The sequence below is a fragment of the Protopterus annectens genome, chromosome 10.part0 (genome assembly GCF_019279795.1).
Source record: "Protopterus annectens isolate FY-2018-M chromosome 10.part0, PAN1.0, whole genome shotgun sequence".
Taxonomy (NCBI): Eukaryota; Metazoa; Chordata; order Ceratodontiformes; family Protopteridae; genus Protopterus; species Protopterus annectens.
The window spans coordinates 1,800,424,065-1,800,450,913 of NC_056744.1; the positions used below are offsets into that span (position 1 = coordinate 1,800,424,065).

General features: G+C 42.8%; 1 protein-coding gene across 3 annotated transcripts in view; it reads left to right on the forward strand.

Moving 5' to 3' along the window:
• Window positions 1–333: 333 nt before the first annotated feature.
• Window positions 334–26,849, forward strand: part of PHKG2 (phosphorylase kinase catalytic subunit gamma 2) — a 556,437-nt gene continuing 529,921 nt past the window's right edge. The window contains exon 1 of one of the 3 annotated variants that reach the window (XM_044086635.1): window positions 334–1,137. The gene's annotated coding sequence lies outside the window, so the exon portion shown is untranslated. The other 2 variants (XM_044086637.1, XM_044086636.1) reach the window with 2 other exon arrangements.

Below are 26,849 nucleotides of genomic sequence, written 5' to 3' on the forward strand. Positions count from 1 at the left end.
TTCATTAAAAGATCTTCTTTATAAGTAAAATCAGAATATTTTAACCATCCTATGACCTTTCTAGTTGAAGATGTTTGACAGGTATGTGTACTTAGGTTGGTTACCTCTCTATGTTGTAATCTGAACACCTTCAATGACGGCAAACCTATAATTGTACACGCACGCACGCACACACGCGCGCGCACACACACACACACCTCTCTCTCTCTCTCTCGTCCTCCCTCTCTCTCACGTTAACGTCATTGTGAGCGGTTCGTGTACCTGTCAATCTTTTCCGGAACTCTCCAATTAGCTTATGCGCACGATCTTCATGTTTCCAGTGTCCCCGCCCTATGTGAGTTTGTGTTTTTGATTTGTTCTTGGGACTTTGTAGTGAGAGTTTTTACTTAAGTGTTTTGGGCATATTTTTATTTTTAGAAGAAACTTTTATTATAGGCTGTTGTACGTTGTAGTGTTTTTTTTTTTTCTATGTCGGGTTATGGTAAGTTCCTCGACGACTAGCCTGAGTGACATTCGAGGAGCGGAACTTTGGAGAAGCTTTAAGCCGGGGACTCTGTGCCAGGCCTTGTGATTCTTCGATTTCTGCACTGTGACAGCTACCCACGCTTTTAAATACCGGGGTACTGCTGACAGCACCCCAAAGTATGGGCCTAGAACATTAAACAGTGATTATATTGTGGAGTTTCTGCAAATAACGTTGACTGAAGGAACTGCCGGTTAACCGGGTGGCAGCTGTCAGGACTTCAATAGAGTTGGACTTGGTTTGGATAAGACTACTCTACCGGCCCTGGACTTGCCGAGTACCTCCCCTGACAGCCAGGGTTAGACAGTAGTTTCCCGGCGACTTACCCTACTGAAGCAGAACTATGTTTTCGTGGCCATATGTATATATTACCTGAGGGACTAGTAATAGTTAACTTGTAGAGGCACCAGAAAAGACAAAATTGCTGCTAAATACTTGGTTCCTATAAGTTTCCTGTTTGGACTTAACATCTACATAGTGTCACTCTGGAATTCACATCATCCTTCATAACTGGCACTAAAGTACACTGTTTACACCAGTCTGCGAGATCACACAGTGAAATCTGAAACTGTTTACTACTTAGAGGACCTTCATCGTCTTGCAGGGTGACAGCAGTGAGTTTACTAGAAAGTCATGCTGTGGGTTTATGTGCATTCACACCTATATTTGAATGCCTCTGTTTATTTTTAGTATGCTTTTACAGTGAATGGGATGAGAAGAACGTACAGGGCTATGCAAAAAAAAACAAACAAAAAAAAAACGATAAGAATAGGGCTAGTTTGCTAATCTCTGGAAGTTGCACCTCCAGTAGTATGATTGTTTGCCATATTAACCTTTCCCAAGCTGCTAAACTTCCATGGTCTGCACAGTCCTGTTGCCCAAAGTTTCCCCCTTACCTGCTGAAAGTTGTGGTGCAGGGATGGAACTGCTGTTAGTTTTTTGTTAAGTTTTTCACTGAGTGATTCACATCTTATTTCATGTTTAGTAAATAAATTCTCTGCAAGTTCAATTTTCTTAAGGGAATTTTCAATTCTCTTCCTGAGCAGTGGCCCAGTTTACCATTGCTCACAGTATTTCACCTTTTTTTACAAAATGTATGTGGCAGACCTGCCACACACACACACACACTGATGGACACATTAACTATTTATGCTATTTTGGTACTCTGCATGACATCAACCAGTATTGCGTTTGCCTTAAATTTACAAAACCTTAAACCATTTGTTGTTCAAAGGGGTGGGAGGTTGGCATAATGGTTAAAGTGCTAACCTTATCCTTATAGACACAAGGTGCAGAGTTTGATTCTGACATGGGGTACTTGGCTAGGCTTATAATAGCCTACATGGTGAGTTAGCCTAGTACTAATCTATGAGCCTAAAAGTCTTCTCTCTGTCAAGGAGTGTTGTGAAACTCACGTAGTTGTAATCTGTTTTCCTTTTGTTATATAAATCAGTGACTAAGAAAGTTATGAAAAATTATTTTTTGCATAGGAAATCTGAAGGTTGCTCTGAAGATGAGGTAAACCTTTTGGGCAGGTTCTCCCCTCATGGTAATAGAATGTACTGATTTCTCTTCTTCCCAGAGGTCTGATTCCAGCCTTTCCTCAGACTCTGATCGGTTGGTTGCTGCCATAAGAATCTGTGCCATGCGTTCCACAGCATTGACCTCTGTCCTCATTGTTCTGTATCCAGGGATCCCTGGCTTTGTTCCATACAAGTGATGCTTTTTCCACAATGCTGGCAGTTCTGTCACCAGTCCTGATGCCTCCTCTTGAGATGTAAGTCACTTTATTCCAGATATCGTTTTTAATGCCAGCCAGCACTAATTTCCCTGGCTGTTATTGGCTGAACTCCTTGAGTGTAGGCTCATTTCAGGCAGCATCAGTACTTTTTGAAACCAGTAATGCAGCCCCCCCCCCCCCTCATTTACCACCAAAGTGCACTTCATGCTGTAGGAGATTTTTCTGCATCATAGCTCAGGCCATCAGTAGTCCTTTTGTCTTCCTCCTTAACTTGTTGGTATTTTCTGTTGGCAGTACCTTTACCACCCTTCCACCTTTTCTCCCCTTAGATATTCTGTTGCTGTCCCTGTTCCCAAGAGGCCAGTTAACTCGTCAGTCTGAGCTACCCACCACCCAAGAGATGCAAAACAATATCCCTGAAAATCTGAGAATACTGTACCGTACTTAGATCTTCCTACTGATTGTCTAGATTTTATTATTTTGTTTATTTTACATTTGATTACCGGGAAAGTTCCACTGGACAAAAATCCTTTTTCAGTGGAGGCCCGGGGAGAAAAGCTCCACATTTAACATATAACAAGCATTATAATTACAAAAACAATGTTTACATAACTTGACATTTGTGTAAAAAAAAATACATTCATGTAAATATTCTTATTAATGGTATTGTTGCATAGTCTAGTACAGGAAAGAGAGACTTATTCTTTATAGAGACTTTCTCTGACTTGTGCACCAAAGAGAAGACCACAGATGGCATGTTGTCTTCCACAGTAGACATTGCATGTGATTCCTCCCCTTGTGGGACATTCTGCAAAATACTACAAAGATGGTGGGGGACAACCCTAATGCTTTAGCTCCATTGTTAAAGAAAATGGACCAGATATTCTCGTCTCCAGGGGTGTGTGCAGTTTGGAAAGAGATGCCAAGCTCAGTGTTATGGTTTCAGTGGCAGCCTAGCTTAAGGCTTACAATATCCAGTTCTGTACTGAGTTTAAGGCCATGACCATAGCCAGGAAGCACACTTTGTGTTTGCTATCACATCTTTGTAGGTGCTGTGCACACTGTTTTTCCAAGAGATTTGTTTGATGAACTGCAGCCAAAGAGTCACAGGAGGGCATCGTGAAAGAAGAAGCAGAACCAGGGATTCAGCTTATTCATATCTCCGCAACGTCATGGTCATTGGCTTATGATGCTGTGGAAGGTGTTTCTAAAGCAGCGTGAGCTGTACTGCCATTCACCAGTACTCTTGGCTGTGCTTTTAATGTGTTTGCCAAGAATGCTGAAATATAGAGGTGACCTTTTTAGACTCTGTTAAGGAGCCCTTCTCTTTGGTCCTGAAGTGAATGAGTAATTTCTGGAAATGAAAGGTACAGGGCATACCCCGTCAGCTGTGGATGTCACATTTCACCCACTCAAGATATTTTTCCAGGAATGCAGAGCAGCCAGTATTGTGGCTCACAACCCTACAGAAGGCTATTGGGAGCAGGCAGCCTTCCCAGCAAAATCATTGGTTTAGAAGCTGGAGTCCCTGGCTTCCTCCAGGGGTGGGTGTGGTCATTCTTAGGGAAGATCACAGCAGTTCCTACTCTTTGCCTGCCAGTACTGGGGAGAGAGGCAGACATTTCTCCTCTCTGTCCAAGCATGGAAAAAAATGTTTCAGGGATTTGCAGGTCAGGGGGGAATCATTACTGGGAGACACTTAATTTTCTTCTTCATTCCACCACTGATCCTGTCATTACCCTTGCTAGATAGCCTGTCCGATTAAATGGTAGATAGCTGGAAAGGAGGAAAGAGGTGCAAAAGTATTTATGCAAAAGTGTCGTCTGTGAGATTTTACTGATCCAGAAAAGTCAACTGTCATGAGTCTCGACAGCCTTTGTATGTCCTACAGGGGCATTTTGAATGTTCTTAATGCATTCTCTCCTTTCATGTCTGTCAAGAAGAGATGGGATGTCCGTTTTGACATTCAAGGTGCCTTTGTCCATATCAGAATTGTCATGGAACCAATGAAGTTCCAACATTTCCAGGTAGGAGCCAGTCAACACCAGTTCTGGATTCTTCCACTTGGACTACCCTCTACCTCCAGAGTGTTTAACAAATCTGTATCTGTAGAAGCAGCATATTTCAGGCTGCAATAGTCCAGTATATTTTTACACGTGGATGATAGATTCCCTGCTGCTTCAGTAAAGTCGTTTCTCCTTCAAGTTGTTTCTTTTTCCGGAGTTGCAGTAAGCCTTGCAAAGTCTTGCCTGTTCCCAGCTCAGGTAATTACAGTGTTTCCTGGGTACTCCCCAGACACACAGCACGCCTAGTCATCTTTTATCCCATGACAGGTTTCTCTTTTTCTCTGTCTCATCCAGTCCTCCCGAACAATGCCATTTGAAACCTGCCTCCGGGTTGTGAGTCCGATGAAAGCATTGAACTGCATGAATCCTCATTTCAGGCTCCATGAGAGAGCCCTCCACTGGACCCTGTGGGTGCAGTGGTTTTGGCATTCCAAACCTCTCCTTAATCCAGTTCATAGTTCCAAGGCTTGCTAATTTAAGTTGCCCTTGTGGCTAGATTTGTCAAATCTCCAGACAAGCACCTTCTTCCATAGTCAGATTTTTTTGACATGATGGTGATTGCAGAAACCTCTGCTGTAAGGTAAAAGGGACATTTCAATGGGCAGACAGTGCAAGGGGCTTGGACACTTGAAAGGACAGTCAGTGAGTTAACAATCCTCTCCTTTCTTGCCTTTCTGAACTCTTCCTAAGGGGTCCTTCCCTTTCATTCAAACAATGTAGCTATATCAACAAGCAAAAGGGACTTGCTCTTACCTTTTTATTTTGTGGACAGTAAGGATGTGGCAGTGGACTGCTGAGTACTATTACTTCCTAATACTGGTGCATAGTTTGAAAAAGGCAAATTTGCTATCTGGTAGATTAAGGGTGCTGCCCTCTTATGTCCATTGAGGGGCAACTTAATTCAGACTGTGACCAAGAAAATCTTTTGCTGTTGAGACTTCTTTGCCTCTCCCATGAACACCATGTATCCTGTCTTCTTTTCCCTGATAACTCCATCTGGTGGTTGTGACAGATTATCTGACCCACCCTTGGCCAACATTCTCATTTTTTTTCTGATGAGGTGCATCTAGAAAGGTAGTACACAAAATTAGCCATTCTCATTGCCCCTTCTTGCCCAGGCAAACTATCTCTAGTTCAGAGCTGCTTCCTCCAGAAACACCTGAAATGCTGACATTTCTCAATCCTACTCTCACCTGGACCTTCATGCCCTGCGACTGCCCACTTGGCTCATTAAGGTCTAAGTATCAGTAAGTGTTGTGGGTTCTTTGATAGTGTATTTTCTTATTACATCCACACAAAGACTGCAAAGTTGGGGGGGGGGGGGCTTGTTTATCTGGTACTTGGGTATGATCTAAACTGATGTCTGCCTGTTATTACATTTGTTGTGGTTTGTTATTCTTCTGTTAAGATTCACTTTGTGGTCATTTTGCTGTCTTTCTATCAAGATTTTGCTTTCATGGCATCCTTAAATATGTGCAAGGAATCTTCCCTTTCAGATTCCCTCTTAGAGACCCATTTGCCCCAAGAGGTTGATTTTTTTTTAATTCATGTTGAAGAAGCCGACTGTTCATCCTTTGAGCCCCACAGTCTGGTCTGATTTGAATTTCTTATCTTGTATTACTCCCTCCTTAGTGGCTGTTGCTACGGCAAAAGGTTGCTACAGAAAGTAGTTTAAACCAATCTTTCAGCTTGCCTGTCACTGTAGCCAGAGTAAATACCTTCTCAGTTGCGTGGATGTCCACATGCAGCTTAAAGTTTACATGGACTAAGCCAATCAGTTCAGGAAAGATATTCGTCTCTTCATGTCTTATGCCAAGTCCTGCCTTGGTTAAAAAAAAGTTACCAGGCATACCCATTTTAGACAGTAAGTTGCAGCCTTTTTTTGGCCAAGGACACACTGTTATGGTTTTCAAAAAAATTTTTATATGACAAAATCCAGTATCCAGTCATTACAGTGATAATACTTAACATTTTCTGTTGCATCAATATAGATTGAAAATTAGAACAGATTCTAGGCAGAGAACAGATAATAATTTAAGCTTACAATATTATAAAAGATTTTGTGGTGAATTGGTTCTCTGGCCTTCTTCTTTCGGCTGCTCCCGTTAGGGGTCGCTACAGCAGATCATCTGTTTCCATTTCTTCCTGTCCTCTGCATCTTGCTCTCACACCCAACCACCTGCATGTCCTCTCTCACCACATTTATAAACCTTATCTTAGGCCTTCCTCTTTTCCTGTTACCTGGCAGCTTCATCTTTAGCATTTTTTTCCGAATATACTCTGCATCCCTCCTCAGCACATGTCCAAACCAACGTAATCTTGCCTCTCTGGCTTTGTCTCAAAACCTTCCAACCTGGGCTGACCCTCTAATATACTTATTCCTAATCCTGTCCACTGTTGTCACACCCAGTGCAAATCTTAATATCTTTAACTCTGCCACATCCAGCTGTGACTCCTGCCTTTTTGTCAATGCCACTGTCTCCAACCCATATAACATAGCTGGTCTCACTATCCTCTTGTAGACCTTCCCTTTCACTCTTACTGGTACTAGTCTGTCACAAATCGCTCCTGACACTCTTCTCCACCCACTCCATCCTGCCTGTACTCTCTCCTTCACCTCTCTTCCACACTCACCATTACTCTGAACTGTTGATCCCAGGTATTTAAACTCATTCACCTTCGCCATCTCTACACCCTGCATCCTCACCATTCCCCTATCCTCCCTCTCATTCACACACACATATTCTGTCTTAGTCCTGCTGACCTTCATTCCTCTTCTCTCTAGAGTATATCTCCACCTCTCCATGGTCTCCTCCACCTGTTCCCTACTCTCACTACAGATCACAATGTCATCTGCAAACATCATAGTCCACGGGCACTCCTGTCTGATCTCGTCTGTCAACCTGTCCATCACCATTGCAAATAAAAAAGGGCTCAGAGCTGATCCTTGATGTAATCCCACCTCCACCTTTAACGCATCTGTCACTCCCACTGCAGACCTCACAGCTGTCACACTACCCTCGTACATATCCCGTACCACTCTTACATACTTCTCTGACACTCCCAACTTCCTCATACAATACCACAACTCCTCTTTAGGCACCCTGTCATATGCTTTCTCAAGTCCACAAAGACACAATGCAACTCCTTCTGCCCTTCTCTGTACTTCTCCATCAACACTCAGAGCAAACATTGCATCTGTAGTGCTCTTTCCTTGCATGAAACCATACTGCTGATCACTAATCATCACCTCCCTTCTTAACCTAGCTTCCACTTCTGTTTCCCATAACTTCATGCTGTGACTGATCAATTTAATCCCTCTGTAGTTACTACAGCTCTGGACATCACTTTTATTCTTAAAAAAAATTGGTACCAAAACACTTTCTGCATTCCTCAGGCATCCTCTCACTTTCCAAGATTTCATTAAATAATCTAGTTAAAAACCACTGCCATTTCACCTAAACACCTCCATGCTTCCACAGGTATGTCATCTGGACCAACAGCCTTTCCATTCTTCATCTTCTTCATAGCTATCCTTACTTCCTCCTTGCTAATCCACTGCACTTCATGATTCACTATCCGCACATCATCCAACCTTCTCTCCCTCTCATTCTCTTCATTCATCAGCCCCTCAAAGTACTCTTTCCATCTGCTCAACACACTCTCCTTGCTTGTGAGTACATTTCCCTCATTTTCCTTTATCACCCTTGCCTGCTGCACATCTTTACTAGCTCTGTCCCTCTGTCTAGCCAATCGGTACAGGTCCTTTTCTCCCTCCTTAGTGTCCAACCTTTCATACAACTCTTCATATGCCTTATCCTTAGCCTTCACCACCTCTCTTTGCCATGCACCTCATCTCCTTATACTCCTGTCTACTTTCTTCATCTCTCTGACAATCCCACTTCTTTGCCAACCTCTTTCTCTGTATACTCTCCTGTACTTCCTCATTCCACCACCATGTCACCTTGTCGTCCTTCCTGTCATACTAAGCACCTTTCTAGCCATCTCCCTTACTAGCTCTGCTGTAGTTACCCAGCTATTCGGTAACTCTTCACTGCCACCCAGTGCCTGTCTTAACTCTTCCCTGAACTCCACCTCACAATTACCCTTTTTCAATTTCCACCATTTGATCCTTGGTGCTGCCCTCACACTCCTCCTCTTCTTGATCACCAATGTCATCCTACAAACCACCATCCTATGCTGCCTAACTACACTTTCCTCTGCCACCACTTTACAGTCTATAATCTCCTTCAGACTGGCCCTTCTACATAAGATATAATCCACCTGAGTGCATCTTCCTCCACTCTTGTATGTCACCCTATGCTCCTCCCACTTGTTAAAATATGTATTCACCACAGCCTAAAGTGCTAAATTCCATGAAAATCCCATGTTTTTTTAATGCTCAGACAGTCCAAATTTGTGATTTATTGGTATTTTTTTCTGGAAAAATGGAAAATCAGTGCTCACTTTTTTTGCTGTATGAAATATGGAAACTTTATTTGCAAACCCCACCCCCCCCCAAAAAAAAATCTAAGGGTCATCCCATGTGGCCTTATTCCATAACACTATTCAAGGTCATAGCTACATTGTAGTCTCTGATAACATCTGTGGTGCATTGCAAGTTGGATATTGTGTTCATGTCCATGCATTCTTTCAGGGCTACTGTGGTCAGGGATGTGGTCCAAAGAGAATTTCCACCAAGGAAAACTAACTAGAGATTTTGTCCTAGAGGTTATTGAAGATAGACCTCTTGTTATCAGATAAGAACATTATGGTCATTTACGTAATGTTCAGAAAAAGTCTTTGCTTGGCTTGGATGAAAGCACTAAATCTTATTGTCATTTTTAATGTGAAAATATTAGTCCGTTTTGCTTTTATCTTAAATATCTGTTTATATCTCCATTTTTTATGGTTTACAAGTTTTATAAGAGGTCATTCTTGTATATGGTGTGGTTAGTCACTGGAATTAGTGGTTTGGTTATTTGATTTTTTTTTAAACTCTGGTCCATTTTTAGTTGTTTTGAATATTTTTTAAACTTCAAGTAAAATTCATAGGTTCATAGATTGGGTTGGGAGGGTGGCCTAATGGTTAAGGTGTTTGCCTTACAAACAAAAGGTGTTGGGTTTGAGTCTCACAGGGGGTAATTGGCTAGGCTTAAAATGGCTTGCAAGGGCAGTTAGTGTAGTACTAATCTATGAACCTATATATATATCAATGGAAGATACTTTTCTGTACTACTAATATGGAGAAAGGTAAAATAACTTACTTTTTCAGACCTTAGGAAGGTCTTTAATACTGTAGATCACTCCATACTACTTGGAAAAACAGTGAAACTGGTTTCTCCTCTGATAACCTTCAGTGGTTTAAAAGTTACTGTACAACTGTATCTCCACTCTCATAGGATACAGTAATACATTTACCTCAGGAATAACCACTGGCAGTGTTCCACAAGGTTCTGTGCTTAGTCCACTCCTCTTTTATTCTTCTCATAAATGATCTACCCTGGGTTTCGCCTCATGCTACCTGTATTTTATACACCGATTTACATCAGAGTCATAAATAGCAGTGCAAATCCCATATCTCTATAAGCTGACTTTCAAGACAACTTTATTGATGTCTAGAATTGACTTCACAATAACAAATTAACTGTGAACACTCAAAAAATAAAAAGTCAAAGTAATGCTGTTTGGCACTCCCGCAAAACATCATTATGCTCAAAACTTCCATATGATCATAGGAAGTTGCTAGGCTATTGGCCCTGAGGCCTTATAAGCCTAGCCAAGAATTTAGCCCATGTTCCAACAAGCCAGCACTCTATGCCACTGTCCAGCAGGGACACAGGTGGAATCCCAAGGGTGTATTTTCTGTTCCCCATCCAGTTATCCAGGTTGTGCTTAAAAAGGTTTAATGAGGTACTCTCTGCTTTACGTGGTGATGGAGTCTATTTACACAAAAGGGGGAGTCTCTGGTACACAAATCTGTCCCGCCAACAAGTCCTATTGATGTCACAGACCAGGTTTAGGTAGAATGTATGAGTTACTCGAGTGAAGCTTGACTTGCGTATATGCAGCAGTCCCATCAGGGCAGTGTCTGAGATTTAGTATGCCAAACAGAGGTCATCACTGAGGAGTCTGTAGGAGACTGAGTAGAGGAACAGGGCTTTTAGCCTGTTTGTGTAGGGTAGATGTTTGAGGTCCTGGATTCTCTGAGTGAGGAAACCTTAGTGGTCTCTCTCTAGCTGTTGCATGTGCTTTTGTGAGGTACATGCCGAAAGGGGCATTGTACTCAGTAATGGGTCTTATAAGGGAAGAATACAGGGATATTATGACCACCTTATCCCTGAATGAGATACTCTTACTAATGAGGTGGGCCATGTAGAAAGCTTTCCATACAACGGAGGCATTATGGTGGTCAAAAGTCAGTTTGCTGTCAACATGGGTGCCCAAGTCCCTCACGATTGATTGCATGCTTAGTGCCTTATTTTCAATGTGATAATTTGTGGGGGTGTCATTCTCCCCAAAAGGGATGATGCATTTTTTGACATTCAGTTTGAGGCCATGTTTCTGGCACCAGTCATTTGTTTGGGTGAGACCCTCTTGGAGGATGCCCACATCACTAGGGGAATTGATGACAGCACCCAGCATGCAGTCATCTGCAAACTTTTTCAGCCATAGCCCATTAGATTTGCCCTGCACCTCTAAGAAGCATATTCCAAACAGCAGAGGCCCAAGACCGTCTTGTTACAGGTCTACTACTTGAGGTGGATTCCCCTATTTTGACTATGTGGGTTCTATCAGTGAGCCAGTTTGCTACCCATCTGGCAACATATGGCTTGACGCCTAGTTGAGAGAGTTTATTTATTATACCTGGGGGGGAATAGTATCAAAGGCCTTGGCCCGGGTCAAGGTAGTGGTGTGCACCGTCTTCCCCTCATCTGTGGCCTTGGTGACTGTCTCAAAGAAGTTGACCAAATTTAACAGGCATGACCTCCCCTTGACAAAACCAGACTGTGTGAGATCAATTGTTTGGATGTTGCCAATGTCCTTGTTAATGAGGTCCATGATAATCCGCTCCATGGCCTTGCAGATCAGGCTAGTTAGGCTGATGGGTCTATAATTTCCTTGATTGGTGGATGCTTCACCTTTGTGGAAAGGGAATGACAGTAGCTGTCCTCCACTTGGCTGGGATGAAGCCAGTACTCGGGGTTTGGTTGAATAGGATGCCTAATGGTGCTGCAAGTTCCTGCCCGAGTTCATGTAGGATGCAGCCTGGGATGTTATCGGGTCCTATGGAGGCTGTATTTTTTGCCTTTTAGAGGGCAGTGATGACTTGCTCCCTAGAGATAAGGGGAGGGGGGCAGGTACTGGGAATGGCCTGTTTTACTGATGGGGAGGGGGCAGAGGAGTGAAGTTTTCACTGAACCTGTCAGCCAGCAGGTTGTCTATATCTAAAGGGTTTGTGTATGTGGTATCTTTGACCACCAGGTCTGAGCAGATCTGAGTGCTTCCCTTGAGTTTGCGGACATATGTGAAGAAAGCCTTATGATTGTCTTTAGTAGATGTGGCCAGTTCGGACTCTTGTTTGCTTTGGAGGATTTTACTAGTGCTCTTATTTGCTTGTTCAGGCTAAGGAGTGAATGCTTCCAATTACCCACCTGCTTCTTGGTCCTGGACATCAATTTTTATCCTTTTACTACAGTTTATTTATTGTAGATGTCCACCAGGCAGATTTGCACTTCCGTGAGGAGGAGGATTTTGTCCTGTCTGGTATTCCTGATTCCATGCAGCTGTATAAATGCTCATATAGTACTTTGGTGTAGGTTTGGGCATATGTGCCAGTTCCTGTGGAAGGGGAGGGGGCTGTGAAGCTGTTTGTACCTCCCCTCGGGAGGTTGTAATCTGCTTTGGAGAAGTTTTTTTGTTTGACCCTAGCTGGGGGGGAAGGGAGTCAGGGGAGATGGTGACTACGTTGTGGTTGGATTTTACCAGGGATGATGACACTGTAGGGATGCTGCAGGGGTTAATCATGTTTGGTAATGCCAATATATTCACCACTTGTGAGGGTGTCTGCCAACTAGTCCAAGGCATTTGCATTGAAGAAATTAAGGAATCTCTGGGCATTTGTGTTTTGGCAAGAGTATTTCTTCCAATCTATGGTTGGATAGTCTCCCAGGATCAGGGTAAGGGGTTGAATCTTGATAGATTCAAAGAGGTCCAGATAGGTGTACTGGGCTTCTTGAGTCAGAGTTGGAGGCCTGTAGCTAGCTATGAGTTGAATAGTGGTCTTGTCAGTTGTTAACTGCACCTGGAGTATTTCCTGTGCATTATACTGTTTGACCAGCCTATAGGTGTGCATGTCTTTTATAATTATTGCAACTCCACCTCCTTTTGTTTTGCTGGCCAGGGCTTGGGGTCTGAGTGAATGATAGGATGAGTAACCTGGTATGGCTGGGGTGCTCTCTGCAGCTTTAAGTCAGGTTTCTGTGACTGCACAAATGTCAGCTTCTTCCCTGTTAAGAATACTTGTAATGAGTGCAGTTTCATGTTTAGACTCCTAGCATTTAGCAGCATGACCTTTAATTTATGTTGTGATGAAATTTGCATGTTGGTAGTTTTGACCTCATGGCATAGCCTAAAAAAAGCACTATGGGGGAGGCAAGAACCTTTGCCAGGAGCATGAAACCCAAAGGAGACAGATGCAGGCCATCTCTGGCAAAGCATCGTGGCTTGTCAGTCGTCATCCCAGGCTGTCAGGTACTGGATCCCCTTGGAATGATACCAGAAACTAAGCCAACTGTTAAAGTCAGTCATTTTCCGTTTGTAATGAGGTATCATTCTGGGTGACGATAGAATGCTGATAAGGCTAGGGACATACCTGCCTGGGACACATACTCAGCAAGCTTGATAATGTCTCTCTTCATATAGTCCAGGGAGGTACGTTCAAGTAATTCACTCCAACATGGACTATGTCAGAGTCATAACAGTACCTGTTGAGAGACTTGCGTGCATAATAATATTGATCCTTCTTGTAATCCTCTTCGACATGTCACTGAATATAAGTATACAGGCCTCCTAGTTAACCAACTTGTCACTAGTCATAAATGCATTAAAACCCAAGTATGAAAAGTAGAACCCCAGACCTGTGATGAGGACAGTGTAAGAATTGGGGGAAGTGACTAAGTGGAGTGCCACAGGGGTCAGTCCTGGGTCCAGTACCCTTATTTGTTGGTGTCCCCAACATATCTTAAGGAATATAGAGCAGGTTCAACCTCTTTATGGAGGAGGGAAGAGTCTTAAAAGGTGGCAGTTGAGGTTCACTGCAAACACATGCAAAACACTGCACTTGGGCAGACGCAACCATGGTGTGCAGTATGATGTGGGAGGAGGAAATAATGGTAACAGAGCAGAGAGGATATGTGCGAGGAGGAAATAATGGTAACAGAGCAGAGAGGATATGTGCGAGGAGGAAATAATGGTAACAGAGCAGAGAGGATATGTGCGAGGAGGAAATAATGGTAACGGAGAGGATATGTGCGAGGAGGAAATAATGGTAACAGAGCAGAGAGGATATGTGCGAGGAGGAAATAATGGTAACAGAGCAGAGAGGATATGTGCGAGGAGGAAATAATGGTAACAGAGCAGAGAGGATATGTGCGAGGAGGAAATAATGGTAACAGAGCAGAGAGGATATGTGCGAGGAGGAAATAATGGTAACAGAGCAGAGAGGATATGTGCGAGGAGGAAATAATGGTAACAGAGCACAGAGGATATGTGCGAGGAGGAAATAATGGTAACAGAGCACAGAGGATATGTGCGAGGAGGAAATAATGGTAACAGAGCACAGAGGATATGTGCGAGGAGGAAATAATGGTAACAGAGCAGAGAGGATATGTGCGTGGGGGGAAATAATGATAACGGAGAGGATATGTGTGTGTTGGTCACGCCTGTAATAGGACAGCAGGAGCAGAGTGAGCAGGCTGTAGCAGCAGCAGCAACAGACTGACTGACTGTTGAGTTGCATCCACAGAGGATTCGACTCCAGAAGCAGACAGGTTATGTTTCCACTCTGCAGCGCCCTGGTCAGATAATAGCTTGAGTGCCATGTGAGTCTTGGAGGCCACACAATAGAAGTACATCAAGCTACAAGGAAGAGTCCAGAGAAGAGCCATCAGTAAGGGACGTAGGATGGAGGGAGAGGGGATATGACCTGAGACTAGAGGCCAGAAGTGGTAGGTAGGATGACTGTGTCATGGTGCAGAGGAGGGAGGGGATATGACCTGAGACTAGAGGCCAGAAGTGGTAGGTAGGATGACTGTGTCATGGTGCAGAGGAGGGAGGGGATATGATCTGCGACTAGAGGCCAGAAGTGGTAGGTAGGATGACTGTGTCATGGTGCAGAGGAGGGAGGGGATATGACCTGAGACTAGAGGCCAGAAGTGGTAGGTAGGATGACTATGTCATGGTGCAGAGGAGGGTGGGGATATGATCTGCAACTAGAGACCAGAAGTGGTAGCTTTGAGGAACATGGCAATGGTGCATAGGATAGAGGGAGGAGATAATAGACACCGAACGTGGTAGGTGGGAGAAACAAGTTAATATGGCATAGAATGTAGTCAGGGAATATGACCTGAGACTAGAGATCAGAAGTGTTGGACAGGAGAAACATAATTGTGCCAAGGATGGAGGGAGGGGATGTGAACTGAGACTGCAGACCAGAAGTGGTAGGTTGGAGGAACATAATGGTGCCAAGGATGGAGGGAGGAGATGCGTCTTGAGACTAGAGACCAGAAGTGGTAGGGGGGAGGAATATAGTGGTGTGCAAGTTCATGTTAGGGAGATATGAAGGGATCAATTTACACAATAACAGGTGGAGTTGTTCTCTTGGTTCTAGTCTTAGTCCTCCTACATGCAAGTACTTCTTTTGGACTTTATTCAGACTCCACATTGTCTGCCAAATGCATGTCCGTAGGACGACGTACCACTTGGAAGGTAACATTTTTCCAGGCTGCCAAACACCCTTCCTCCAGTCATAATGCACTGTTTTGACAAGTCTGTCCCAGGATATCTCCAGTCATTACTACAGATTAGTCTGGTATTTTCTGAGTAAATACTTTTCTGGTTGCTTCTTCTTCAGCTGTCATGCCACTCAAATTTTGTATTGATTTTTTTCTCCCTTATTCTGAGAATACATCTTTTTCATTTGGTTCTAGAGCCCCCCACCCACCAACACACACACACACACTCTTTAGTACTAGAGCTGGTCTTTTCAAAAAAATTAATGTTCATTTATTAGCCTCATCTATACTTCAAGATTATTTTTCCTTCTAACTGTTGTGTGAGCCATGTCTGTGCAAGCTGGTGTACAGTTATATTGCTGGAAGGTTGAATCTAGCAACTTGTGGTTGTGTTTGAGCCATTTTAGCCTGGGTCAAGTCTGAAAAGGGTCCCTGGACCACTGCTGATCAACATATATAAAATAAACTTTCTCTCATTTGGATTTCCCTCTTGACCCAGTGAAGAAGGTTAGGAAGTCTGTATGTAAAATGAAACACCTAGACATTGACAGGGCTGGTTAATAAATAAAGAAAAGGATTTTTCCATAGTTTTGTCAGTTTGAAAGACCTAGTCTGTTTTATTTATTTATTGACATTTGATTACTGGGAAAGTCTGACTGGGTAGAAGCCCATTTTCAGTGGAGGCCCGGAGAGAAAAGCTCCAAATTATTAAAAAAAAACATTTTAAGAACAATAATTTTACAATCTTCAAAAATAAAACAAAACCATCCACAGTTTAAATAATTTATAATAAATTATAATATAAAAAACATTGGTTACGAAGGTGTATGACATTTAACATTTTAGAGAAATTTTAGACAGTTGTAAAAAAATTAAAGGTAGGTTAGTCCAATACAAATAGGAATTGCAATATGAAGTGAGGGGAAAACAGGTTTAGGATATATTTGGAGAGAAAGTCAGGGAAGAGAATTGGATAGCAGTAAGGGTAAATGAAGAAGGAAAAGTAAGGAGGTATAAGTAGTGATAAGGTACTTGTTCACATTTAGGGATATACCCTGGTTTTAAGCAAGAACAGAGCCATATTTTATCTAGGTTATAGCTCCTTTGAAAAGGCCTTGGCCAAGCATACAAGAGAGAGGTGATTATGAAGGAGTGTAACCAACAGGATGTGTGGTAGCAAACCTTGCCTTTGTCTATCCATACCCTGCCAATAACTAAACATTCAAGTAGTTTTTAAAATCATAAAACTGTAAAATACCATTTACAATACTGAAATAAACTGAGAACACCAGAATTTGTAAAACGGCAAGCAGCTTGAATTCATTTTGTAATTTTGCCAACAGTACTGCTGCCATTACTCATGTAAGGGTGGCTTCAGTCACGTCAAGCCCCCCCCCACCCACCCACCCCTGTTGCAAAAACAGTGAAATGGAGTAGTTAACTGTGCAGGGGGTTGAGGGAGCAACAGCCTCCCTCCCATGCCATTAATACTGAACTGATGCTGTTAATGTATGTAAGGGGAGCTTCCACTCTTCTGAACTCACCCACCCGTGGTAGTTTCAAAAGTAATGAAACTGAGCAGCATAGGTCTCAACCTTCCATCCCCAGAATGAGGAACACCAGCCCTCATGATGTGGAACAAATGGGCAAAATGTGGAACACATACTAATGGCATTCCAACAACTTCAACCAGAAAGTCATAGGATGGTTAAAATATGCTGATTTTACTTATAAAAAATGTATTTTAATGAATTAATATGATTCACTTGTATTCACCATGGATATCAGTTAAAAAAAATCATAACAGAATGTGCATCAGACCCTTTCAATGTGGAACCTCGAGGGACATGAACATTTTAAGACCCCAAATGAGATACATTCCTCATAATGAGGTACACTTGAGAGTTATGCTGAGCAGATATACGTGTGGGGTTGCTACTGCTTTCGCATGCTAGTGTACTGCTACGGTTGTCCTCCATTACTAGACTTTCTTAATGGTATACTGAATGGCTGCTGTTACATGTTGAGGGTGGGTATAGGTTCATAGGTATACTATGCTATTGGCCGTAGGGCCTATGTAAGCCTAGCCAAAAAGGTACCCTGGCTTTCACCATCCAAGAAAATTATTTTCCTGTGCCCCTGTCGAGCAGAGCCACACAGGTGATTCCCGCGGTGAATATCCTATTTCCCATCCAGTCATCAAGATTTTTCTTGAAGAGTGCTAATGAGGAGCTTTGTTTGATATAGATAGATAGTTTGTTTCAGAGTATGGGAAGTCTCAGGGACAGGAATCTATCCCTCCAACATGTTCTGTTTATTGTAGTGACCATGTTTAGGTCCCTAGAGCGTGTAGCTCTGAGGGATTGGGATTTCTTTAAGTGGAGCATGTCCAACAGCTCTTGGCTTGGCACATAGCTTTGTATGTTAGGCAGAGATAGTCTCTGAGTAGGAGATATGCGACGGAGTAAATCCTGGAGTATTTTGAGACAGTCTGCATAGGACATCTGTTTGAGGCCGGTAATCCTCTTTGTGAGGTATTTCTGCAGCCTTTCCAATTGTTGTAGATGTCTTGTGAGGTACATACCAAAAGGGGCGTTGTACGCTTATAATGGGTCTAATGAGTGACGAGTAGAGGGGAACAATGACCTCTTTCTTTTCCTGGATAAGAAACCTTTTGTGATGAGGTGTGCCACATAGAAGGATTTCCTGACTACTGTGGTGTGATTTATCAAAGGAGAGACTACTGTCCACCTGTGTCCCAAGGTCTCTTATCACACTTTCGGTGTTAAGTAGACTACCACCTATGTGGTAACTCATGGGTACAGAGTTTTTACAAAGGGGGTGACAATGTACTTTTTGGCATTGAACTTGACGCCATGGCTTGATACCAGGCATCTGTCTCCGTGAGGCCCTTTTGTAGGATGTCCACATCATTAGGAGTTTCGATTATGGCACCCAGTTAGCAGTCCTCTATGAACGTCGTTAGCCTGTACTTCAGAGAAGTAGATACCAAACAGGAGAGGACCCAGGACTGAACCCTGTGGTACTCCACTTGTCACTGGTCTGAAGTCAGATTTGGAGTCTGCTACTTTCACAGTGTAGGTTCTGTCTGTGAGCCAGTTGGCAACCCATCTTGTGACAAAGGGATTTATACCCAATTTAGTTTAGTGAGTTTATCTGTAATTTCAGAGTGGGCGATGGTGTCAAAAGCCTTGGCGAGATCTAGATAGACTGTGTGAACCACCTTACCCTCGTCTATGGCTTTGGTGACTGCTTCAAAGAAGTCTATCAGGTTTAGGAGACATGATCTGCCTTTTACAAACCCGAGCTGGGTGGGTCCAGAGTTTGGAGATTACCAATGTCTTTGTGTACAAAATCCATGATGATACGTTCCATGGCCTTGCAGACCAGGCTCGTTAGGCCAATGGGGCGGTAGTTCCCAGGGTCTGTGGTGGCTCCCCCTTTGTGGAGTGGGCTAACTGTCGCTATGCGCCATTCAGTGGGCACAAAGTCTGAGGTTAGGCTATGATTGAACATGGTGCTTAGGTGGGGTGCCAGTTCATTCTGGAGTTCATGTAGAATGCAGCCTGGGATGTCATCAGGTCCAATGATGCTGTGTTCTTGACTTTGGAGAGTGTGTTTTTTACCTGTGCAGCTATGATTACAGGAACTTTGCATTCTTCTGGTATAGAGATTGGTCCTTTAGGGGGTGAGATGGGGGTAACGTTAGCACTGAACCTATCTGCCAGGATGTTGGCAATATCAGTTGGTTCTGTATATTTAGTGCCATTGTGCTGTAACTCAAGAGCAGATCTGAGTGTTGCCATTGAGATTCTTGACATAGCTATAGAATGCTTTGTGGTTGTGTTTAGAATCAGTGGCGTTTTGTTTTCGTAACTAGCTTTGGAGGATTTTATGAGGGATCTCAGCATCTTACTGAGGCTGACCAGCGAGTTTCTCCAATCATGGGATTTTACTCTCTCTGTTTTTTTTTGCAACAGTTTCTTTCTTCTGTTGTGGAGTTTGTTTATGACAGGGGACCACCAGATTGGCTTCCTTTTTTTGGAGGATAACATCTTGGTTCTGTTAGGGATAGCACAATCCATGCACTCGTGTAGGTGCTTATAAAGTGCATTTGTGTAGGATTTAGCAGTCGTAACTGTATTGTCCATCTGCATAGGTGTCGTGAAGTTTGCCACTTCTGTCTTAAGAAGTGTGAAGTTGGATTTGGAGAATTTTTTTATGGTGGTTTCCCTAATGGGGGGGGGTGGGATGTGGATGTCTAGGGTGATTAGCTTGTGGTCAGATCTGACCAACAAGGAATTGACCTCTGGTGTGGAACACCGGCCGCCCATGTTGGTAATGACCAGGTCTAGGATATTGCTACCCCTGGTGGGGGTGTGAATAAGTTGATCCAAGGCATTGGAATTTATGAATTCCAGAAAATGTTGAGCAAAAGAGTTGGTACATGAGTAGTTTTCCCAGTTAATGGTAGGGTAGTTGAAATCACCCATTAGTAGGGTGTTGGGTTGTACCCTAATATTTTCCAGTGTATCAAGAAATGAGGAGTGGGAATCCTGGGGCATGGTGGGCGATCTGTAGCAAGTTACAATTTGGATTGCAGTCTTGCCCAGAGTTAGTTGCACTTGGATAATCTCGGATGCATTATGCTAAGCAACTAGCCTGGAAGTGTGGCTATCCTTAATGAATATGGATACGCCTACGCCTTTAGTGTTTTGGTCCAGGTTAGGTGGCTGAAAGTTGTGGTATGAATTGTAGCCTGGTAATGCAGGGGTGCTCTCTGGAGCCTTGAACCAGGTCTCGTGTCATTGCACAGATGCCAATGTTCTCTATTTTAAGGAGTGCTTCAAGTGAATGCATTTTGAGATTGATTTCTAGCATTGAGTAGCTTTACCCTCAGATTTTGCTTGCTTGTTTGTTCCTGTTAAGGTGGTGAAGTTGTCATTTGAACCTTGTCTAAAAAGGCACTACAGGGGTGGCAAGAGCCCTGGCCAGTATCCGGAATCCCAAGGCCGACCGGTGCAGGCCATCACTGGCAAAGCATTGTGGTCTGTTGATCATGTCATCCCAGGCAGATAGATACTGGATCCCCTTAGAATGACACCAGAAGCTTAGCCAATTGTTGAAGTCAATCATTTTGTCCTTGTACTATGGTATCATTCTGGGTGATTGCAGGATGCTATTCCAGGGCTAGGGTCATACCTGCCTGGGCTACAAGACCGGAGAGCTCCTCCATGTCTCTCTTCATATAGTCCAGGAAGGTACGTCTCGGGTCATTCACACCAACATGGACAATAACAGAGACATATTTGTACTTGTTGTGGAGTGACCTGAGTTTGTGCGTTATGTAGTGGATCCTGGCACCCAACAGGCAGCTGACGGTAACTTTCTCCTTGTTTAGCCTGGTGAGTGGAACATCAGCGTACCTGACTATAGAGTCACCTATGACTAGAGTGTTGGGTACGTTGTTATGCCTTATTGGCTGTGGTTGAGTGGCACACTGAGTTTGTGGGCTATGTGTCATTTGGGTTGTGTTGGGGGTGGAGGTTGCTTGCGTTTCTGCTTTGGAGGTATCTGTTGCTTGAGCAGATTTTTATTGAGAGCCTCCGCGAATGTAGGTGTGTGTTTCGTGTTTTGGTGGTGTAGGTTTTGAGAGACTATATGATGAGTGTGGTGTGGTGCAAGTGTTTACCTACTCCTCTTGACTGTCTAGTCCAGTCTTGGTTGAAGAGAGTTGTGCTTCCAGTTTGGCTATACAAGTGCATCTCTCACAGGTTGTAGTGTTTGGTGGTAGGAGGAGAGGGTTGTCTGTGTACATGAGGCAATTGCCCAGATTCATCAGGTAGACAGGAGAAAACACCGGGAGCTGACCTTTCGACGTGCCTGGATAGGTACTTATTTATTAAGTACTAAAAACTGTTTTTCTCTAGATAAGTGAGGAAAGTTGAGTGCTGTAGTAATTTGTAGCTTATTTACTGCTTATGATGAGTTCTGAACAAGTGCTGAACTCAACGAAACAGATTTTACTGCTAAAACTCTTAGCTCAGCGCGGATGCATAAAGTGTGTGTGTGTGTGTGTGTGTGTGTATATATATATATATATATATATATATATATATATATTTTTTTTTAATTTAACAGTTGCAAATGAGCAAACTAGATTTAAACAAATTAACCAATAAAAAGCTAAAATCTGAGCCCTGTTCCAGCAGTCTTCGATCAAAGTTCTAACTGCACACTCCTGCCACTAGGGTGCAGGGGAACCATCTCCAAAAAAAAAAAATTAGATACAGCAGGTCTGAATTTAGTCGATGCTACAGCAAACCAATTTCAGAAAGAAACGGTTCAAATAAGCAGGCACAATAAGCCTTTAACCAGAAACTCCCATCCCAGAAGGGAAGAATCTACCCTCTCCTCCCACAAAAGTGCAGACCACCTGGGCCAAGTGCTTAAACCAGAACTAATACACGTTTAGAATAATAGACACTAAGCTTTCAGTCATCATTGCCAAGGAACAATTGGTTTACAGACTTGTCTTTGTAACTCCTGTAATTCTATATGAGCTAAAACGGTTTCGCTGTTACAATTATGACTCGCATTTTAGACATGTCCGTCTTAATCCCTCCTAAAAGTGGTGAATTACGCTTAATACTAACAATTACATTAATTACGAGTTGTAGACTTTTTACTTCAGAGCATTAATGTCAGTTCACTTTCTCTTATTCTGCAATGTCGCAAGTTAATACTACTAATATTTTAAAAGTGGCCCAGATTTGTTGAAAACTAACCACGTCCTGGACCTGACCTTGGCTGCCCACCTTATTTGTTGGGCGCATCACTCGTATCCTGAGATAACCTCAGAGGTAAGTGAGGCCGTGGTGACCGGGTTTACCCAGGAAGCGGAAGTGCTCATAGACATCGTTGCAGTATTTTTTTTCTCTGTCGGTCAGCCCAAGTTTGGTTACTTTTTCTGAACTCGAGGCTGTTGCTTTTTTTCGTAAAAGGAGCAGACTGGCGTACAGTTTCTGCATCAGTTGGAGTCCTTTCCCAATCCTAATTAAGTCGCAGGGCTCGCTCATGGGAAGCACGGTGTCTCAGAATATCTAGTCCGGTGTGTTAATTTTTTACCGGCTGCTCGTTCCGCTGTGTGGTTGTCATCATCAGTTGGGCTTCATATTAACTAGGAAGCATTTATGTGTGGCAGTGTGTTTGGTTAGCGTAGAACCTCGGATAGTTTTGGGGTGCATTGTGTTTCTTGTTGTGAGCTGTCATCACTTCATACGTGAGTGGGTATAAATACATGTTGTGATTCATGCTTAATATCCAGCAGCAGCATTTCACAGCACCTGGTTATTCTCCTTGTTAGCCGAGTGTCATTGAGGTTGGCATTACAACTGGACCATTTCTCACTTCCACTGTCCAAGCATGGAAGCTGTGCGGCATTAGGTTATCGACTCGGTTATCCTGGGGTGTACCCTGACATCGTCAGTGTACTGAGCTGAGTACGTTTTTTAACAGTGTCTATCAAAAGCATCACGACTCTTTTTCCATAATTTTAGAAATTTATATTTTCAGTGTAGTGGGTCAAACGGTATCTGTAGAGGTGTAATGAGCATTTCTCTAATCATATTTGTGGCAACATCTTTTCACGGTGTCTGAATTGATTAACTGTATGCTAGGACATGGGGTTGAAATCTACACATTTAAGGTTTGGTATGAAGTGAAGGGATGCAACTGCAAAAAGTTAATAGGGTAACAGGTTTTGCATAAGCACGCAGTTTTGAACAGTAATAAGTATTGAACATATTATCGATAAGTGTAATATTTACTGATTTATAAGGAAATATATTTTTACCAATGTCAGAGCAAAACTGTTTGGCAAAAGTTGGAACATTTTGCAGACATGAGGACATTTGAGAGAAGTAATGCCACAGCATTAACACATTTGGAATGCAAAACGTTATACACCTAAAAGGGCCCTTAAAAACACACGAGTGCTGTGTTGTGATTTGTACTTTTAATGAGAAATGTCTTTTAGAGTATAGTCAACCATACAGTGGTTTGCAAGCATAGCATACTTGTAACTAAATTTAATTTACCACACTGTATGTACGTTTTTACTCAGAAATTAAAAAGATTTATACAAAGTCAATATAGACTATATTAGGAGCTGCTGCCCCCTTTAAACCCAGCCTTTTTATGTAACACAACTGTTAATGTTGAAATGCTCAGGGGGAGTGAAATTCACTTGTATTGATTCTAATTATTTAAATAAAAAATGTTGCAGACTGGATAGCTGATGCACAGTTCTGTCCACCTGTAAGGAGAAATGCCTTAAACTCTTTAACAAATATTTCTTACTGATCAAGCAGTTAATAAAATATTTCAGTTGACAATATAAAGTGTGCATGTCTTGGTTTAGGACCCTGGACTGTGGAAAATCTTGGTGAGGTGCTTCTTTGAGTTTTTGGCTACACTCTTAGTAGTGTCTCATTTTCATAGGTGGTGTCCTCCTCCTAGTCATTTAGCTTGCTCCTGTTTAGGAAGCAGTATGCTTTGTTACATGAAAGCTCGTTTGTGTTACAGTCTGTAGAACTGTGGCATTTATGAAAGTGCAATCTTTGTTTTCTAATGAATAGTGTGTGTGCATGTGAACGCACATATGTGCTTTTTAAATAGTGTACAAAACTGTATTACTGTTTAGAAAGACAACTTTTCCTTTTTTTGGTCTCCTGCCTCCTTTCGGACAGCTGTCCTAGTATTCCTCATCCATAGCTCTGTCTACTGGCTGCTCCACTCCACCACTAGACTAATACAGCCTTTTTGCTGTGGACAGACTCGATCCTTGGAATGCCCTGAGAGAGCTGAGCTGAACTGTCATTTTTCAAACTGAGGGATCCATTATGCCCTATCTGAGACCCCCCCTTTTGGTGACTGTGGTTACATCTGTAGAGATGGTATTGCAGTGAGGGAACTTTGTAGCATATTGGCCTACCTGCCTTTGCAGTAGCTCAGCCATATCTACCCACCAGCACCTTGACATCCTCGGTTTTCTCCAGGAATCTGCATGGGAGATGTCCATGTGGGCACTTACCTTCCCTGTCGGTCTCTCTGTCAATCACCAGACCTGTTAATTGAACTCGGGTTTATCCCTGCACACCACTGGAGTGATTAACTCAAATTACTACATTATCATAACACGTGCTGCTAAGGATCACTAGTTTTCAAAACATACCTTGGAAAGAGTGGTTTTGTTTTTTTTTTACTTGTACACTTGCGTTAAAGTACTTCTGTGTGGACTTTATCATCTTGTGGATTAAAGCCCTAATTAAGAAATAACATGCTGCTTAATAAACTTTGAACAGTGGTTCCAGGAAATTGCTGTGTTTGTCATTGCCAGTTGATGTTTTATGTAGTAGCGGTAGTGTTGTAATGGAGTGATGTGATGGAAACACAGCTGAAGTACTACATCCCAGGGGTAGATGCTGTCTGTGAGACAATCAATGTAGTGTTCTGGTACTAAGCTCTGTGCATTTCAGTGGACACAACAGTTTAGTGTGTGATGGTTTTATGTATGGAATCACTCACAAATCTGTTTAGCATCTGGATGATTTATAAATTCTATCCTGCCAATGTATTTGTTCATAGATTCATAGGTTTATAGGTTTGTACTAGACTATTGGCCCTAGGGCATATACAAGCCTAGCCATAACAATTCCCTGGATATTTCTTCCCACAATATTTACTTCTCTGGACCCCTGTCTAGCAGGGCGACTGACATGACGGGTGAATTCCTGATCTCCCATCCAATCATCAAGGTTCCTTTTGAAGAGGGCCAAGGAGGCGCTCTGCTTGACATGTATGGGCAAGTCTGTTCCAGAGTATGGGGAGTCTCTGGGTCAGGAACCTATCCCTCCAGCATGTTTTGTTCATTGTGATGACAAGGTTTAGATCCCTGGAGCGTGTGGCTCTGAGGGATTGGGATTTCTTTAAGTGGAGCATGTCCAACAGCTCAGGGTTTGACATGGCCTTTGTATGTTAAACAGAGATCGCCTCTGAGTAGGCAATATGCCACAGAGTATAGCTGGAGTTTTTTTTTTAGACTGTCAGCATATGGCATCTGCTTTAGGCCTGTGATTCTTTTAGTGAGGTATTTCTGTGGCCTTTCTAGCTGTTGCAGATGCCTTGTGAGGTACATACCAAACTGGGCATTATACTCTATAATGGGTCTAATGAGGGATGAGTACAGTGGGACAATTATCTCCTTTTTTCTGGATGAGAAGCCCTTAGTGATGAGGTGTGCCACATAGGATTTCCTGACTGTTGTGGTGATGTGGTTATTGAAAGGGAGATCACTGTCCACCTGTGTCCTTAAGTCTCTCATCACACTTTCGATGTTTAGTGTACTGCCACCTATGTGGTAATTCATGGGTACATGTTTTTTTCCAAAGGGGATAACTATACTTTTCTTGGCATTAAGCTTGAGCCCATGGCTCTGGCACCAGTTATCTGTTTCTGTAAGGCCCTTTTGTAGAATATCCACATCATTTGGGGATTCAATAATGGCTCCCAGTTTCAAGTCCTCTGCGAACCTGCAAACTTTATTAGCCAGAGTCCCTTAGTGTTGGCCTGTACTTCAGAGAAGTAGATGCCAAACAAGAGTGGTCCCAGGACTGAACCCTGAGGTACTCCATTTGTCTGGAGCTGGATTTGGAGTCGGCTACTTTTACAGTCTAGGTTCTGTCAGTAAGCCAGTTGGCAACCCATCGAGTGACATAGGGATTTATGTCCAGCTTAGTAAGGTTGTTCTATGATTCCAGAGTGGGGGAATGGTGTCGAAGGCCTTGGCAAGGTCCAGATAGGCTGTGTGGACCGCCTTACCCTTGTCCACAACTCTGGAGACTGATTTGAAGAAGTCGGTCAGGTTCAGGAGACAAGATCGGCCCTTCATAAACCCAGACTGGGTGGGGTCCAGTGTTTGAAGGTTGACAATGTCTTTGTTTAAGTTCCATGATAATGCATTCCATGCCCTTGCAGATCAGGCTTGTCAGACTGATGGGACGGTAGTTCCCGGGATCCAAGGTGGATTCCCCCCTTGTGGAGTGTGATAACTGTAGCTGTGTGCCACTCAGTGGGCAAAAGAAGCCTGAGGTGAGGCTATGATTAAACATGACACTTAGGTGAGGTGCCAGTTCATTTTTTAGTTCATGTAGTTGAAAAAGATGACTAGTAGAAAGCAACATATACTACTGTTTGGTATTGTCTGATGCCTGATAGGGAGAAGGAGTAGTCAAATATAAACACAACAGATATTTCACTTTAACTTGTAGGTTTTGCAGATGTCAGTTGGTACACTATTTAGTAGTGAAGTAATATGGCATCGGCCATTTGATAGCAGCATTTCTGTAATACCTGGTATTAGAATATAAGTATTACATTTTTATTGTATTGCAATTTGTCATTCGGCAGAATTGTTTAGTAGT